The sequence below is a fragment of the Dendrobium catenatum genome, unplaced genomic scaffold, assembly GCF_001605985.2.
Source record: "Dendrobium catenatum unplaced genomic scaffold, ASM160598v2 fragScaff_scaffold_1073, whole genome shotgun sequence".
Classification (NCBI taxonomy): domain Eukaryota; kingdom Viridiplantae; phylum Streptophyta; class Magnoliopsida; order Asparagales; family Orchidaceae; genus Dendrobium; species Dendrobium catenatum.
The window spans coordinates 79,706-87,311 of NW_021319535.1; the positions used below are offsets into that span (position 1 = coordinate 79,706).

The 7,606-nt window shown below is 28.6% G+C and overlaps 1 non-coding gene across 1 annotated transcript; it reads left to right on the forward strand.

The window, feature by feature from the left end:
• The first annotated feature begins 4,821 nt into the window (after positions 1-4,821).
• Positions 4,822-4,928, forward strand: LOC114580522. The gene has a single exon (XR_003701965.1). It is a non-coding gene; the product is annotated as a small nucleolar RNA R71 (small nucleolar RNA).
• Positions 4,929-7,606: the final 2,678 nt, after the last annotated feature.

A 7,606-nucleotide genomic window follows, 5' to 3' on the forward strand; every position in this document is an offset into this window, starting at 1 on the left:
TAACAGATCATCTAGTTCGATGTGGTATTTATACTGTACGATTAGGTATGTTTCAAAAAATTTTCTCAAAAAAAATAAAATATTTAATTAATTTCTATAATAATAGTTTATATAGTATGATCTATATCACATAGTATGATGTACACCAAATTTAAATATTTAAAATTAGTTTTTTCCCCTTGTGTATGTGTACACGGTCACCAGACCAGCATACACTCATATAAAACTTGATTCAATAAATCAAAAATAAATAAATGAATATGATAGAATTTTTCAACACACCCTATTCTACTTAATCTTAAGCCTTGAATCTTCATTAAATGGTGCATGATGTAATTAAAAAGTTAGTACACAAATAAATAAATATGCACCAAAAATAATAGGAGAAATAAATAGGAAATTAATAAAATTTGTTATCATCAAATCATAAACTCAGGGAGCCCAATTTATAACACCATCAATATGACCCAAACCTCTAAAGGCTGGCTTTATTTCAGTTTAGCACATTTATTACTTAGCAAGAATAGTAGCGAACTTATTCATGATCAAGAACTATTAAACTATACTATTTAAATGGGGTATTACATTGATGTAGGGAAGCTAGTTTTCTCTTCTTTCAAGTACATCATAAGCTGTACCATTTCTATTGAGTTATGGCACCCTTCTCTTTTTTATGCTTTGTGTGTTGCAGCAGGTATAAAGGGGAAATAAACTAAAACATAATTATTCTATATTTCATCCCTTACAAAAGAAAAAATATTGGTATTTAAGAAAGTTGAGAAAGAGGAGGAAGAAGGAGACCTTAGTGAGCCTAGAGTGTCTAAGAGACCTAGTAGCAAGAGCAACACTATTAGGAGTGTTAGCATTCTTAAAACCTTGGGATATCAGGTGGTTCAGTTAAGAGGGAACTTAGAAGAACTACTCAATTCTATGTGGAAACTAAGGATTTTCATTTTGAGAAGAGACAAGGATGTCCCACAACATGGATCAACAGGAAAAATATTTTAGATTCACCACAAATTTTAATGCTAGCTATTGTTGGAATGTTTAGAATTATCCCTTTTGTGGAGTATCCAGATATGCTTTAATTTCAATCTACAGCTTCTTATGATCATTTTATTTAGAAGCATGCTGAGAGAAACCATGATAATGATTATCAATAAGGAGGAAGACCAAGATTCAGATAGTTAGGAGTCAATTTTATTTGGCTTTAGGGGGGAAAGAGAGAGAGAGAGAGAGAGAGAGACTGAATGTAACTTTTTATTGTGTAGCATGTTTTTATTTTATTTCTTTTCTTTAGTTATGGGGATCCTAGTGACATGTTGGAATGCTATTATTATATTAGCATATTAATCATATATGGCTAATAAAGCTATTATAGTTATATTGGTGCTTTAAGCACTAATTATCTAATACCATGTGTTATATATATACAGTGGTGGAGCCAAAAATTTTATTCAGGGGGGCCTAAATTAAAATAAATTTATTTGTTGTCTCATTATCGGAGCCAAGCAAAGTTGTAAGATCAAAATTAATAATGCAAATAACATGGTCATTAGAGCTTAGAAGAAATAAATATCTGCCACCATCGGTCTCCATTTGGGGGCGAGAGAGGAGCGAAAGGGAAAACAAATGTCATGCTCGAGGCCGTGAGTCGCGAGTCATGAGAGGGAGCAAAGCAAAAAACGAATCATATCGTTAGGGTCAAGGGCTAAAATTTACTCGAGATTCTTTAAAATATTTTCATTTCAGCTAAAATTTAATACAATTTCAACTAAAATTTACTCAAGATTGAATAGACTGTCGATGTTGATTCCCTTGATCATGGACAGTTTATTAGGCATTTGAATGTCTTAATGATATCCAAATTTGACAATCTTGGGCTCGTTGGATTCGTTTAGTCAAGTCGCTTGATTCAACTATAAGCATGCATATTTGGAACCTATTTTTTAATCCAAATTATGGATTGAACCTTCCAATTAAGCTTTGGGTTTTTAATGGACTCGTTTGGGCTTGGATTAAATTGAATTTGGTGTCATTGGGTTTGTATTTTTTAGATGTTTAATTTGGCTATAAGTTTGTTGAAATCGGAGTTCGGATGGTCTCCGATTTAATTTTTGAAACTTCCAACTTAAATAATTAATTTTTTATGTTTTTTTAGGGGGGTACTTGCCCCCCCTTCTCTCTGCCCTTGTATATATAAATATGTATCTCTTGCTCTACATTTCTCTCTCATTCATATAAAAATATGTGTTATTTACTAATATTCATTTGTATTTTTGTTTATATTTGATTAAATTCCCTTTGTACTTAAAATTTTAAATTATGTTCCATTAACAACTCTACATTTGTATTATTTAATTAATCCTAATTAAAATGATAATTAAAAATTATGTGAAATTTGAATAATAATAATAATTATTATAATAAAACATATCCCATAATTCAAATGAACAATGCTTTATAATTCATAGAATGGAAAAACTACTAATAACCTAACTTACATCATTTAAATTATTGTTTTAACTTGAATTTATAAGTTATATATTTATTCATTGACCTTTGAATTGAAGATGAATAATTAAAATTAAAGAATTGATATAAATAGTTTTAAATTGAAAATAATAACAATCTGAATTTAGAATTGGTGATTTAACTAAATCCTTACATTAAAATTATTAAGATTGTAAGAAGATTTTATGCTAAATTGTTAATCAAAATTATTAACTGTGCAGACCACAAAAATTAGAAAGGTAAAAGAAATGTAAAAATATTTTTAAAAAGAAAATAATAGAAAAGAAGAAAAATAAAGAGAGTACATTCAAAAATTGGTATCAGGTAAAAGCTTAGAGTTTAACTACAATCTTATACTAAAATTCATAAATGATAAGTTAGGAGAACTAATACAAATATTGGTGAAGTGATAAAATTTCAATTTTAATTATAACACATATAATCTTTATGTTATATTTTTCAATTCTAAATTCAAAAATCAATGATTATTTTTATAACATGTAAATCCAAATTAAATAATAATAAAGGTGACTAGTTATGATAATTATTTTCATTATTCCAAACTAGAATTATAACTTTGTTCATTTTCACTACATTTAGATTATGATATATTATCCTATATTTTTAAATTATAAATTTTTTACTTTGATTATCTCATTAGTCTAAGTTGCAATTTCTTTATTTTCCTTAGGACAAGAAAGACTTTTAGCCAAGGAGAATTTGATAATTATAAATTATGTATTATTTTATATGTTTTAATTTTAGTAAAAATATATTATTTTAGTTATTTTTTGTTGGGACAACCTAAAATTGGCATAAATTCTAAGTGGCCTACATTGTTGCAGCATCTAATTGAATAACTTCACAGTACCACCTTCAATACCATCGAGGGGCCAAAATTTGTACATTAGGCACTGAGTTCTCTATTTGTAAGCACTCAATGGTAACACATCCAATGTCACAACATTACCGACAACATGGCATCAAAAAGTCAGCATGGTTGTGCAAAATTCTCTATTTTCAAATACTGCAGCACCATAATTTCTCATGCCTTGGTGTCATTTTTTTTTTGCTTGGGTGTCGTGATGCTCGAATGTGAATAGCATTATGGTGTTCCAGTTATAAGGGCCAAGTTCTATAAGTGATGAGATGTGACTATTCATTAAGTAATCGATCCACATCACGAAGCATCATTGCAGTGCAAAAATTTCAACGCTAAGGCATTAGCTCACTTTAATAGCACTGCGATGCCACTCTTTTAATTATCGCAGTTCTCCATGCCTTTTTGTATTGTTCTATAAATAGTTATGATGCTATGTTGGTAAGTGAGTTTAGTTACTTGTGTAAAATTCAAAACATCTTTTTAGACTACTTATCTAGTTCTTGCTAAGAATAAAATCTAATGGAGGCTAGGGAAGTATAAGATATAAATATTTAAAGTGTTTAGCCTATATTTATTGAAGAAAGTCTATAAGTTAACGGAGAATGAGTGTAGAGGAGATACTTTGATCATTTCTAGTGATATCACTCTCTTGTATTTTCATTCTTTCATTAGTTTATTAAAAATGAGTTTGCATGTTATTAATTATATGTATGACTAATTCTCTTATTTAAGATTTATGATGTAAAGTGCATGTTGAGTACTAATGAAGAATATTATTCTATAAATATTAAATAACATTTTTAATATTACCAAGTTCTTAATTTAATGCATGTAGTTGCCATATGTGTAATTAAAATATAATATGATATATAGCCTTGATGGAGGAATACAAGAACAACCATGAATAATGTAATAGGATGTTTGCATGCCTAAACATAGAATGTAAAATATTCTAGGATCTTAAGGAGTTACTATAACTATAGGAGGTCATCAGATATCTTATTCACCTTTACAAGCTCGATAGAGATCTAGGGATACATATAATTTTAATTATATCTATAATTAAGGGACTCATTAGAAAATTATCAACTTTATACTTTTCAATCCAAATCAATTTTATTAAATGTTATATCCAATATTTTTACTATTTTATTCAGTGATAGAATCTCCATAATTATTATTTTTTATTTTAGTAGGCTAATTATTATAATTAGAGTAAATAATGTTATTTTATTATAAATAAGCATAACTTCCTCATGGGGTCAACACTCTACTCTATCACTTTCTTACTTGATTCGATACGTATACTTACATATATTTAGTGTGGTTTTGTTATTTTTATATCAAAGAAAACCTAAGAATTATGTATAGATGATAGAGCCCTAATTTTTTATACAATTCAAAAGTTTACTCCAAAGCTCCCATCATTATGATGAGGGAATTTCTTAAGAATTTCCTTAAATCTCTCCTAACTTTCATAAATTGACACTCCTTTAAACAGAGAAAAAGATGTGATATCATTCCTAAGCTTCGCAGTTCTAGAAGGTAGGAAATTTTTAGCTAGAATTTTATGTGACAACTCATTCCAAGTGGTTACAGAGTATGGGGGCAAAGAATTCAACAACCTCTTAGCTTTATCCCCTAGAAAAAGTGGAAATAAATAATGCCTAATAGTATCATTGCTAACACCATTATATTTGAATATTACATAAAATTTTAGGAAGCTAACTAAGTGTAGTTTAGGATCTTCAATAAGAGTTCCCCTAAACTGAGAATTTTGAATCATCTAAAAAATGGCATGTTTTATTTCAAAGTTATTAGCTTGTATAGTAGGTCTATTGATACTCTAGAGGATTCTATCTACTATATAATTAGTATACTACCTTAGAGGTCCAAGATGGTCCTGATCTTGTACTGGTTTAGCCGTCTCTAAATCTAAAATCTTTTTAGGTTTTTGGATTTCTTTTAGGGTCCTTTCAGTTTTAGAATCAAACAACATAGGCATCTTATAAGATCAAGTACACATGCAACAACAATGCACTAAAAAGCAAAGGAAAAAATTAAACAAAAATTATAAAATAAAGATACATAATACAAGTAGATCTAAATATGTAACCCATTCAATAATATAGTTTAAAATTTAAATATGTGCGTTACTTCCATGTAGTAATAAAAAAAAACTTGATTGGTGTGTAGACATGACTAGTTGAATGCATTATGACATACAAAATACCTTGAGGTCAATTAATAGTTAGGTTTTCTTTGATGTAGATTGTCTACTAAATATGTAATACAAATGTTACAATGTTGTGCATCTATTGGATGAACTAGTGTGTCACTCTATTGAATCAAAGTAGCTATATCTTTCATCAACTGCTCTTCCATCATGCTACAAAAATTGAGAACAATCATGCTTAAATGTTTAGTCTGGTACTACATTATTGTAATGCTCGTTGCTCTGGTACTCAAATTTTGGAGACTAAAATGTTGTGATGCAGATTTATGATGCTACAGCACTATGATGCACTTCAATGCTACCTTGGCTCCAAAGGGGTGCTAAATTATTTGCCTTCATTTTAGACTCTAGTGCTATGATTTCCTTATCTGGTGTTGAGGAATAATAGATGCAAAGTTACTAATGGTTGGAGCGCTGTAGTGCTGGTTCAACACTTATGAATTTCTCTCCTTTTTTTCTAGAACATTTATTGTACAACAATAACTAAAATATCATATTTTCACTATTTTTAATATAATAAAATAGTAAAATATTTGCACTTGACACTCCTCTTCATGCCATCTCGTATATGATGTGGTTTTTTATGACATTAATAATATTTGCAATCTTAATGTTAATTGAAAATGCCATATGAATTTAGATGCAACCTGTTTAGTTTTCTTTATTGGAACATCATTTGAAGTGCTATATTAAGTAAGCCATTTTGACTCATTATAAATATCACATTTATTCTTAGGGGACCTCAATATAATATATAATCATTTCAACATGCATCATACTTTTTATAACATAAGCCTAAATCTTGAATTATCTTCTTTGTTTCATAATAAGAGTTTGGCAGTCAAATATTTTCAATTAATTCCCTTAATAACTCAAGTAACATAGGAAATGATTTTTTAGTACAATCACCAAGGAACTTTATTTGAAGTAGCCTAACAAGAAAATGTAGTTTAAAGAATTTTTTACATCCATGAAATAATTATTGTTGTGATTCACTTATCGATATATAAAACATTGCACCAGCCACACTAAGCTTACTAATTTCAGCATCTGAAAGATCATCCATGGTATTATTTTCAACCCAAATGCATCATTTAATAGCGCTTCCACGTATTTATTAGCATCTTCAGCAATGTTAGAAGTTCATCCTATTTCATTTCTAAAGGAAGTTTCTCCATGAGCAATCCATTTGTTATATCCGGGTTTGAATCCTCCCAAAAGAAAATAAGCTTCAACATCCTCTCTTTCCCTACAAATACCATTTTCACAATCTCTACATGGGCATAATACCATTTCACTTGTACTTCCATTACTAAATGCAAAATTTAGAAATTTTATAACTCCTTCCTTAAAACCTTTGTTACTACCTGAATGAGACATGCAACTTCTATCTATTTCCATACTTAAACCTTCATATAAAAAAGAAGAAATGATTATTAGGAGACTATGATTAAGATAAGTTAGAAAATACTAAAAATCACACATTCATATGACATAATTAATTAATGGTAAGAAACCATCATTTTTTTTCTTAAAAAGAACAAAGTTATTAAACAACCAAGTATGTGTTGTAATGGAAAACATGAAATTGTAATTACCAAGAATTCCAACATATTCTCAATAAAATTGTAGAGGAAAACAATAACCCATGATAATAAACTTTGTGCATGACACTAATTTGATAAGAATATTCCAATATTTAAAACCTTATTAATTGTGTTTGATATCAAATTGTAAAATGAAAATCATCAAATTTTCATAGTCGAATATGATGAGATATCTTTAAACAATTTTGCAAAATTTAATTGTTTCAATTGGAACATTTTGTAATAAACTAAAATTTGAGTTTAGGTTCATCATAATTCTTCATCTTCTTTAATCCTTATTATAAACGTGTACACAAAGTAGAGTGACTAACCCATGCTTTGAAATGCAAATCAACTTGTACATTTTAATATTCCTTTTGACTGGGC